Below are 12,102 nucleotides of genomic sequence, written 5' to 3' on the forward strand. Positions count from 1 at the left end.
GTTATGCTTTACATCAACAACTCTAAGTTGTGAGCTCAAGGCTCTAGATGTTAGGAACATCTCAGGGCTGTGGATGACATGAACGACTCTAAGTCATGAGTTGAGGACTCTAGAAGCTATGAATAGGTCATAGTTATGGTTGACATGAATGATACTGGGTCATGAGATTAGGGTTCAAGACACTATGAATAGCTCAGGGCTATGTATGATATGATCAACTTGGGGTCATGAGCTTAAGGCTTTAGATGTTATGAATAGCTCAATGTTATGGTTGACATGAAAGACTTGGGGTCATTATCTCAGGGTTCTAGATGCTATGAATAGCTCAAGGCTATGGTTGAGATGAACGTATCTTGGTTGTGAGCTTAGGGCTCTATATGCTATGAATAGCCCACGAGTCTGGATGACATGAGTTACTCTCGTCGTTAGCATAAGGCTCTAGATGCTATGAAAAGCTTAGGGTTTTGGATTATTAGAATGACTTGGGATCTTGTCGACTTAGGCCTTTAGATGCTATGAACAGCTAGGGGGTGTGGATGATAAGAACAATTTGTGGTCATTGATTCATGCCCAGTTGGTGTCTCAGCTGAATCGTGTCCAGCTGGTGCTCCTTGATTGAGGGAGTAATCAACAAAATTTATAACCTATAACACCATATACTAGGGTAGCAAAGAAAAAGCTACTATAGTATAGTGGCTCTAGGATCGTTCACTGGGAAGGATTAGCAAGCTATCAATGATACCAATTCAAAGTGAATTGGTCTTGTTTCATTTCAAGGTTAGCTTAAGAAATAAAACACAAACTTTGATTGGTAAAGATTTAGACTTAAACTAACTAACACAATAAGTAATAGGAATAACTTAGGGAGAGAAACATTCCTTGGAGAGTTAGGTTCACTGGGGTGGTTCCTCATGCAAAAGACATAGCTCCGGTCAGATGGTTCATTTCCTCGCGTTAGAGATTCAACATATAGTCAATTCTCTAACCGGTCTTGTACAGATACATCCTTCAATTAGATTTCACTTTAATTCTCTCACTGATGCAACTTGCAATGGTTTAAGCCTCTCACTAAGCCTTAACCATTCAAGGTGAGCTTTAACCTTGGACTTCCCTTCTCAAGCTCGCAAGAGATAACTAATGGATGTCTCTTTGGAGTCCAAAAGCTTACCAAGTGTTGGCAATTCCAGAAAATCCTACCTTAAAGTCACCTCCCAGAGGCTCGCAAGGGGTAAACTAGTGCATTTCCATGGTAGGAAATCACTTGCCTTACCAAGTGTTGGCCCAGGTGACTCTAAGGTGTTTTAAGTTAACTAAAAACATAGAAATCACTAAAGGATTTCACTTCCTCTTCATTACTAGCTAAAACCACAAAGCTTTGCATTCTTGCACTTGGAACCTTCCCCGGCAACCTTAGCTCCAAGGAATTAGAGGTTTAGTTACTCATTCTTTGGGGAAAACTCCTCAGAGAATTCATAACTTAGAAAGAAATAAAAAAATACAATGTGATAAGGTAAGGCAATACAAAGAACTGAACTTTACTTGCTTACTCAAAACTTTACAAAAGGATCTCCTCTCTGAGAACAGGCTCCCGAGAGGTATTTATATGAACATAATATAAAAATAATTATTACATAGATATTTTCTATTTTTACTAACTTAAAAGCTAAGGAAACTTGTAATTGGTGGCTTACAAGGAGTATTTTGGGATTTAGACAACAAAAATCTAATGGAAAATATCTCCCAATGTCGGTAGCAAATATCGGGATGCTCCAGGAACCATTTCGCAAGAGAAAATGGTGTCTGCGAGATTTCGCAGACACTCAAGAGGGCTGCGAAATCATTTCGCAACAACATGCTATCTTCGCAGGGCTGCAAAGTTGGCTTCCACCTTGAGGTTCCCAGCTTCCCTCTCGCGGTATATGTCGGGCAACTTTAGAAGGAAATACACCCTACTATACAAAAAGGCTGCGGAATCACTTCACAACAAAAGGGTGATTTCGCAGCACTTTGCAAAATGCTTCCTTCAGCTCGGAGTGATTGGCTTGCAATGGCTGCAACTTCTTCATTTCAACTCCGAATTGCACACCGTTTGAAGGATTGGATTTTTGACTTCCTGAGCTTTGAAATGGTATATAGCATGCATCAATTGGACTTCAGAAAGTGCTCCAAAAGTGGCTGCTACGACTGCCATCAAGAATATGCTTCATGGCAGATTCTCTTTACTTTTTCTCCTTGCAATCCGGATTTACTCTTGGCAAATGACTTCTAAGCTTTGCCCAAGATTCCTCATAACTCTCCTCAATCTTGACTTGCTTTGGTGATCAAATTACTAACAAAAACACCAAAACTTACACAAAGTGATTAAAATCCCTTTTAAGGGTCCTTAACATGCTAATTGAGTTAAAAGGCCTAAACTATTACTCAAAAGTGTTTAAAAGAATTAATTATAAGCTATCAAATAGCACTTTTTGAGTAGTAATCACTCCCCCCAACCGACATATTGCTAGTCCCTTAGCAATAAAGGAGAGAAAAATGAAAATAAAAAGCAACCTATACTAAAATTTACAACATCATGCTAATAAAAAAATAATTCTCAAGTGGCATGATGATCTAATTCTCTCATGAAGCATTAAAGAAATACAAACCCAAATTTCAACAAGAGTTATAACAAACTATGCTAAACACTGTCAATCAAGGGAATGCATTATGCAAACTGAAGTTTTAAAATCATTTCCACTTTCAAAGAACCAAACTTTAATCTTCCACAAAAATCTATGTGTATTGGTTCCTTAGGTTCCGAGAATAATATGCTAAACTAATCTTTCCCCCCAACCTATCTCTTTTCAACACTTAGCAAACTGACCAAAATCAATAAAGAAAGAACACACTTTCTTTTTTTTTTATTTTTTTACAAAGGCTTTATGGGGTACTCTTTCTGACATGTCCATGTAATGGGGGTCCATCGATGACTCCCAACCAATTAAGGTTTAGGGCACCAAGCTTTAAGGATCTTTCAACCACTAACTCCTCGGATTTTTCCCCGGACTTTTAAGAATGAATTTCTAATACCCGAGCATTTACCATATGCTAGCTCTACCTATTCACCCTTATAACGAGCATTCAGGTCGGTGACTCCCAACCAATTAAGGCTTAGGGCACCAGGCTTTAAAGATTTTCACCATATACCCCTCAGACCTTGCTCGGGTTTCAAGGCAAGCAAACAACTTTCTTTATTTCAAAGGCTCATTGGCCTTTTGCAGGGTGTTTCAATTTTATTAAATGAGGTCAAATATACCAAGTCCCAAAATTATCCTAAGTCAAGAGGGAAATAGCTTTTCATCTTATAATCGGAATCTAATGTGCACAGTGTGTGAATAGCTTAAAGTGGAAGAACTAAATTCAATTTCAATAGAAGCTTCAACAATTGAACCACTTAAGTGAGCATAATCCATACTCTAAGTCAAGTGAAAAACAACAGTTCAATTTCTCCTGGTTTAATTTGAAAATTTTTCCTCAAAATTCATGGAGAATAGAGTAAAAAGAGTAAAAAGTAAAAATTACAACTAATTTACCAAAATAATTGCATTACCAAAAAAATTTAGCATACTTCCTTCCTCATTTCCCCCCAACCGAAATGAGCATTGTCCTCAATGTGATATGAGTGACTGTAATTAGAGGGAGGAAGTGGTACCTCCTGAGTGATATCAAATTCGCATATTGATTGGAGAAACCACATGTTTCAAAAAGAATAGAATATGTGAGAAAAGGAAATAAGAATAAGTTAATGCTAACTGTCAATACTTGTATTACTTTAAATTCATTCGAGTACAATGCAAAAGAAAAGTAAAACAAGCAATCCCAAATATAGTACCAAAATAATGGGATTTCTTTCAAACTAAAAAAAAACGAAATACATAAAAAAACATAAGCAGTAGATATATATAATGTCTGATGAGTGGGTGGTGCTGGGGCTAGGCAGATGGGTCTGCCTCTTCAATAAGTGCTTCAGCTGGGGCTTGGGGCTCTGGAGGATGAGACTCTGAGGGATGAGAGTGTGGCTCTGCTGGAGTAGAAGTGGAGGGCTCTACAGCTGGCGGCAAATTGAAATGATGCTGGAGCTGCCTTAAGATGGCAGTGTGTTTGGCCTGAGTGGCCAACATCTGCTCTTGGCATGCTCTAATGGCTGCAATCTCTTGAGCAAGACTGCTCTGAGAAGCTGTGAGAGTGTCCAATGAACGGCACAACTCTCTATATTCAGATATAGGAATGGCCATCCTCAGTTCAGCTGAAGTGGATGGCTGAGATGAAGCTGGTGCAGCTGGTAGAGCTCTAGGAATGGCAGGAGCAGCAACTATTATACCCTCAGGTATGTGTCGTGGGGATGCTCTCCTTGCAGCAGGCTGAGGCTGCTCAGGCTGATCAACTTTGTAAGCTGTCATGTTGTTCCATTTGTTGAGAGTAAATAGATCACGACAAATGCGCTTTCTCTCCAACTGAGGCTTAGAAGGATATCCTAAGTGCTCCAGAATTTGGCATAGCAGCCTTGGAAAGAGGAGGGGAATGCAATTAGCTCTCTGAAGCTTCTTTTTGTGTACCTTCTCTTCGAAATAGAGAAGGGCTGCCAAAATCAGATGATGAGGCCCAAAGAAAAATCCTTCAGACATCTTGTACAGGGCTTCTAAGAGGACTCCTCTTCTTTGAGTCCAATGCTGCAGTGGGTAGAGATTATGACGCAAAAATGCATCAATCAAAAACATAATTGGAGGAAGCTCCCCCCTCAACAAATGTGATCGATTGGCAGCTCCTCTGGAAAGGGTGCGCACCATCTCCAGCTTAGTAGGATTGGTCCAAGCTCTAAAATTATCGAATTGGGTTGGCTCATAGGGAATTTGCAAGGCTTCAGCAATATGGCGTGCTCCAATATGCCATGCCTCCCATCAATAGTGAAATGAATCAAAGTTGGATCCCTGACCTGGTTGGTTGTCATGGATTGATAGAAATCCATGGCTATCCTGGGGTAGAAAAAGTCTCTCGGAGTCAGCAGGTGCTCCATGTGGTACCTTCTCAGCAGGTTGAACGATTGTGTAAGCTCTGGCCTCACTCTGAATGCTGCTATGTCGAAGAATAGCTCGGAATGGAATGGCCGAGCTCTACAATCCAAATTTCCCTCAATTGGGGGCTGAGTTAGCATTGGCCTCCTGATTACTTCTTCTGGAGCTATTTCAGCTGGAATTTGGGGCTTGGGAAGTGGTGGCTGAGGCTCCTGCGGCTTTGTTTGCGGCGCCGGAGATGGCACCGGAGATGAAACTGGCAAGGGACTCGGCGAGGGAACTGGAGACGGCACTGGAGTTGGAACCAGTGATGGAATTGGCGATTGCTCAGTCAAATCGATGGGTTCTGAGCTCTCTACCCTGGGTCTCTTTTGCAGTGGCCGACCCCCTGACCTGGTAAGGTAACGCCTCATCGGCGGTTTTGGTGGCACTGGCTTCACCGGAGGAGGAATTGCTTTCGGCTGCGAAGGCTCAGGAACGGGATCCAGAACTGGCTCCTTTCGCAGGCTTCTCTTGCGGTTTGAAGGAGATGAATACTTAGCCCCTCTGGTTTGCGCCATTTCGGGTTGCCGAAATTTGGCCGGAGCTGCTAATCGAAGAAGATGACCGGAGGCTTGCATGGTGAGTCTCAAGGAAGGAGATGAACAGCCTGCGAGAATGGCGCGCTCTGATTTTGAAACCCTTTTCGCATCTCAAATGACCAGTATATATAGTAATAACGGAAGACTAAGGGTCAGTTTGAGTTTCGCAACAAAACGCCAATTTCGCAGCAAAATGCCAATTTTTGCAGCCACTTCGCAATGCGTTTCGCAGCTGTGAAATTAATGTTACTGTTTTGCAAAGTGGCACACGTGTGCCAAAATCACTTTCGCAATTGCGAAATACCTTGCGGAATGGGACTTTTGTTGCGAAATCAGGCCTTTCCTCTTCGCAATGCGTTTCGCAGCTGCGAAACAGATGCTCCTGTGCTGCGAAGTGGCACTCGTGTGCCAAACTCGCTTTCGCAATTGTGAAAATTCTCGCAGAGACTTCCAAAGTGTTGCGGAATGGTTTGGCAACAAAATGCTCATTTCGCAGAAGTTTTCTTCAGCCTGCGAAATCTCGCAGAGCTCTGTTTTTGCTCTGTTTTCACTCTGTTTTTGCTCCGATTTGATCCGATTTTTTTCTTTCAATTTCCTTGAAATTTCTTCTACCTGAGATCATTCAAAAAGATTTAAAACACACCTAAAAACATGATTTAAGATAAAAAAACTAAGATCAAATGTATGGAAAAAACATGAAAATTTACAAATTTTACAAAAATTTTGGACTGTGGTATAACCACGTCCAGCAAACCCTTCTTTGCTTAGGCTTTTTGAGGTTCAAGGAGGTTGATTTCCTCTTTTTCTGGTTTAAATGGCTCCATGAATGGCTTGAGACGATATCCATTGACTCTAAAGTTGTCCTTGCCATTGGAATTCAATAATTCCACCACTCCATTGGAATATACTCGGTGAATTATGAACGGGCCTATCCACCTTGACTTGAGCTTCCCAGGAAAGCTATGGAGTCTTGTGTCATACAGTAAAACTCTTTGCCCTTCCTGAAATTCCTTGTTGGAGATGAGTTGGTCATGCCACTTCTTCATCCTCTGTTTTGCGACTTTGGAATTGATATAAGCATTATTTCTTAATTCCTCCATCTCATTAAGGTCTAGATATCTCTTTTCTCATGCTCTAATCAAGTCCATATTCAGCTTCTTTATTGCCCACCAAGCTTTGTATTCAACTTCCACAGGGAGATGGCATGCTTTGCCATAGACAAGACGATAAGGAGACATCCCAAGAATAGTCTTATAAGCTGTTCTATATGCCCACAATGAATCATGAAGCCTAATAGACCAATCTTTTCTGCTGGAATTCACCACTTTCATCAATATATTCTTTATTTCCCTGTTAGCTAGCTCAACTTGCCCGGAAGTCTGAGGATGATAAGGTGTAGCCACCTTATGCTTCACTCCATACTTGGATAACAGAGCTTCAAAAGGTTTGTTGCAAAAATGAGCACCTCCATCACTGATTATGGCTTTGGGTACCCCAAATCTCGAGAAAATGTTCTCTTTAAGAAACTTGAGAACCACCCTGTGATCATTTTGTTTACAGGGGATTGCCTCAACCCATTTAGAAACATAATCCACCCCCACCAAGATGTAAGAATTACCAAAAGACATTTGGAAAGGTCTCATGAAGTCAATGCCCCATACATCAAATAACTCAACTATTAGAATGGGGTTCATAGGCATTTGATTTCTTTTTGTTAGCTTTCCAAGCCTTTGGCATCTATCACAACTCCTACACATGATGTGGGCATCTTTGAAAAGAGATGGCCAAGTAAACCCTGATTGCAATACCTTCATGGCTGTTTTCTGAGAGGCAAAGTGGCCTCCACATGCATTCTCATGACAATGAGATAGAATCCCTTGCTGCTCATCTTCAGGGACACACTTCCTTATTATCTGATCTGCACAATACTTAAAAAGAAAGGGCTCTTCCCAATAATAAGCATGAATTTTGGCAAAGAAGTGCTTCCTGTCCTGTGCATTCCACTCACTTGGAATTTCACCAGTTACTAAATAATTAGCAATATGAGCATACCAAGGAGTTTTCACTAGGAACATGAGTGATTCTTCAGGAAAATCATCATTAATAGGCAAGGGATGGGAATTATGTGGTATAACTAACCTTGAAAGGTGGTCAGCTACCATATTCTCCACTCCTTTCTTATCTTTGATTTGAAGATCGAATTCTTGTAACAAAAGAATCCATCTAATCAACCTTGCTTTTGCATCTTGCTTTGTCAAAAATACTTCAAGGTTGAATGGTCAGTAAAGACAATGATGAAAGACCCCACTAAATAAGCACGAAATTTGTCCAAAGCAAATACCACAGCTAACAATTCTTTCTCTGTAGTTGTGTAGTTCCTTTGAGCTTCATTCAGTGTTTTGCTTGCATAGTAGATCACATAGGGCTTCCCATCTTCCCTTTGGCCAAGCACAGCTCTTATAGCAAAGTCACTGGCATCACACATCAGTTCAAAAGGTAATTGCCAGTTAGGGGCTCTCACTATTGGAGTTGTTGTTAAAAATTTCTTCAGTTGATCAAAACTATTTTGACACCTTTCATCCCATATAAACTTAGCATCCTTAGCTAACAGCTCACAAAGAGGTTTTGAAAGACTTGAAAAACCTTTTATAAACCGCCTATAGAACCCTGCATGGCCAAGGAACTGCCTTACTCCTTTCACAGTTGTTGGAGATGGTAATTTGACAATGAGCTCCACCTTTGCTTTATCAACTTCAATGCCTTTTTCAGAGACGATATGGCCAAGGACAATTCCTTGACGTACCATAAAATGGCATTTCTCCCAGTTGAGCACCAGGTCTTTTTCAATGCATCTGTGAAGAACTGCTTCCAAATTAACTAAGCATTCCTCAAATGTACCTCCATATACGGTGATGTCATCCATGAAAACCTCCATAATTCGCTCCACCATATCACTGAAAATACTCAACATACATCTTTGAAATGTAGTAGGTGCATTGCATAAACCAAAAGGAATTCTCCTATAAGCATATGTTCCAAATGGACATGTAAAAGTGGTCTTTTCCTGATCTGCCAAATCAATTTCAATCTGAAAATACCCTGAATACCCATCCAAGAAACAATAGAATGGATGTCCAGAGACTCTCTCCAGCACTTGGTCAATAAATGGCAATGGAAAATGATCTTTCCTGGTTACAACATTCAACTTTCTATAATCAATACACACCCTCCAACCTGAAGTGAGGCGTGTAGTAATTTCTTCCCCTTTTTCATTCTGAACCACTGTGATCTCTGACTTCTTTGGTACCACTTGAGTAGGACTCACCCAAGGGCTATCAGATATAGGGTAGATGATTCCTGCTTGAAGTAGCTTCAACACTTCAGCTCGCACCACCTCTTGTAGATGAGGATTCAACCTTCTTTGAAATTGACGAATTGGCTTTGCTTCCTCCTCCATATATATATGATGAGTACAAACTAAAGGACTAATGCCTTTCAAGTCAAATATTTGCCATCCTATTGCCTTCTTACACCTCTTGAGAACTTCCATTAAACAATTCTCTTGATGACTGGTCAGAGATGAAGATATCACAACAGGACATTGATTATTTTCTTCAAGATATGCATATTTCAGCTCCACAGGTAAAGGCTTCAGATTGAGTTTTGGAATTTCTTTTTTAGCAGATGCCTCCTCTTCTTTATTGAATAAAGGTAGAATTTCTTCTATCTTTCTCCAACTTTGTAGAGTAGCAAGCACAGTAGGAGATTCAGACAAACCTTCTTCAAAATCCACAAGACTTTCATTCAACTTGTCTTGCATATTTTGATTACAGTGCTCCTCCACCAGAGTGTCAATAATACATAGCTCTTCTGGACCCTCTTCTTCTTCCGGAGTGATTTTCTTTTTAGACATATAGAAAATATTGAGATCCAGTGTCATGTTGCCAAAAGTGAGTTGCATCAGCCCATTCCTGCAGTTGATGATTACATTTGAGGTAGCAATAAATGACTTTCCCAGGATGATAGGAACTAAATTAGCTTCCTTTACAGTAGGATCTGTATCAAGAACAATAAAATCTACTGGATAGTAGAAATTATCCACTTGAACCAATACATCCTCAATTACCCCTCTTGGAATTTTCACTGATCTATCTGCCAGAGATAGAGTGATTGCTGTTGGCTTCAACTCTCCAAGTCCCAATTGCTTGTAGACGGAATATGGAAGCAAATTCACACTTGCTCCCAAGTCTAACAAGGCTTTCTCCACTACCTTTCCTCCAATCATGACTGAAATGGTAGGACTTCCCGGGTCTTTGTACTTCAAAGGAGACTTACATTGTAAGATTGCACTTACTTGCTCAATCAAGAAGGCTTTCTTGTTTACAGTCAACCCTCTTTTGATAGTACATAAGTCCTTTAGGAATTTTGCATACGTTGGAACTTGTTTAATCATATCCAGTAGTGGAATATTAACTTTCACTTGCCTCAATACTTCAAGGATTTCAGCTGCATTTCTAATCCCCTTTTTCCCATGTAATGCTTGAGGAAAAGGCGGAGAAGTTGATTTCTTCAGCATTTCTTCCTTGAGAAGCTCCTTCTCTGGAATTGCTTTCATTGTTGAATCAGAGTCCTTCTTTTCTTCACTGATCTCACTCTCTTTATCTTCCATTTCCTTCCCTTTCTTTATCTCTTCTTCTTTCTCAACATGTGGCTTGGGTGTTGGCTGCTCAATTTTTTTACCACTCCTTAGAGTGATCAAGGCTTTGACATCTTTCACCTGTGATGACTCTCCTTCTTGGCTTTCCACTTCATGGACACCTTTGGGGTTTTGGTGGGGTTGAGAAGGAAATCTTCCCTTTTCTTGCAGTGTATTCAAATTTGTAAGCCTTGAAATTGAATATTGGATGTTATCAAACTTTTGGTTCATATCATTTTGCATTCCATCCATCCTTTTATTCAACATACTCTCTACTCTGTCAATTTTTTGATTCGGTTGAGCATTGGTGGCTTCTTGCTTTCCAACAAAATCTCCCACTACCTTGCTGAGATTAGCCATTTCTTGTTTAAGACTTGAAGATTGCTGAGATGGTGGATCCGGCTGTTGGTACTGAGTTGCTCTGGCTTTCCATGAGAAATTTGGATGATTCCTCCAACTTGAGTTGTAGGTATTTCCATAAGGCGCATTGTTATTGGGCTTGAATTGTCCAACAACATTTGCTTAATCTCTAAACATTTCCCTTTCAGTTGAAATTGCAGGGCATTCCTCCACCAAATGTTCATATGATTGACATATAGGACACAGCTTCACTTGCACTGGTGCTTCGGCAACAACTTGCACTTCATGTATTCTTTTCAGCTCCAGCTCCTCCAATCTTCTTGTCATAGCTGCCAACTTTGCTTTCATATCATCATCTTCTTTCAAAGTATACATCCCAGCCTTTGCATTAAAAGCATTCAGCTGAGACTTCATCTTTCCCACTTCTCCTTTGGTTGGTTCATCCCATCCCCTTGAAACTTCAGCCACATAGCTCAAGAAATCCATACCTTCCTCTGGATTTTTGCTCATGAAATTTCCTCCACACATTGTCTCGAGGAGTTGCTTCATTGAAGAGGACATACCATCATAGAAATAACTCACCAGTAGCCAAGTATCAAAGCCATGGTGAGGACAAGCATTTATAGCTTCCATGTATCTTTCCCAACACTCATAGAATTTCTCATTCTCTTTAGCTGAGAAGTTTGAAATTTGCCTTTTCAAGCCATTTGTTCTATGAGTGGGAAAAAATTTCTTAAGGAATTCAGCTTGTAAGTCAGTCTAAGAACGGATACTCCTTGGCCTATAATAATAATAATAATAATAATAATAATAATAAATATAATTAAGGAGGGGATGATGAGTTTGAAGTAGATAATAATAATAATAATAATAATAATTATAATAATTATGAAGGGGAAGATGGGTTTGAAGTAGAGAATAGGGTTCCCTTCCTTCCCCCTCGACCTTGATTACTGATCCCTACCTAAGTAGGGATAGATCTTGCGAAGATCCACCTTGATGGGTATTTTCGTTACCCTTATTAAAAGCATCTCCTAATATTTGGAAGCATATTTGAAAATCACATTAAAAATTCAAAAAATCACTTCTGAACAATTACTTCATAGGTGACCAATTCTTCCAAAAATCCATTTTTGGTAATATTTAGTTTACATCAAAACACTAAGTGGTTATTCATAAAAATATTTCTAATGAGAGCAATACTATTAAAAGCGTTACATACTAAGAGCTCGCTCGAGAGTAATTTGGAGAGAAGTTAATTAAAAATGCTTCATTATAAAAAATATTTGGTCAAAATTTTTTTTTACTAAGATATTTTGGCTACTAGCAAGATCAAAACCAAATAAACCCTTAACCAATTGTAATGATCTGACCACCCACTTCCCCTTGTATAAAAATTGGTTCTCATCGGATT

General features: G+C 39.8%; 1 protein-coding gene across 4 annotated transcripts in view; it reads right to left on the bottom strand.

The window, feature by feature from the left end:
- Positions 1–12,102, bottom strand: part of LOC100855173 (probable disease resistance protein At4g27220) — a 49,645-nt gene that overhangs the window by 21,791 nt on the left and 15,752 nt on the right. Inside the window, exon 8 of one of the 4 annotated variants that reach the window (XR_787703.3) lies at positions 3,590–3,694. The exons of 2 other annotated variants lie outside the window; for them this stretch is intronic. The gene's annotated coding sequence lies outside the window, so the exon portion shown is untranslated. Of the gene's footprint in view, positions 1–3,589; positions 3,695–3,743; positions 6,245–12,102 lie in introns of those variants that run through there. One more of the 4 variants, XR_009467903.1, reaches the window with a different exon arrangement.

Source organism: Vitis vinifera, chromosome 15 (assembly GCF_030704535.1).
Source record: "Vitis vinifera cultivar Pinot Noir 40024 chromosome 15, ASM3070453v1".
NCBI lineage: Eukaryota > Viridiplantae > Streptophyta > Magnoliopsida > Vitales > Vitaceae > Vitis > Vitis vinifera.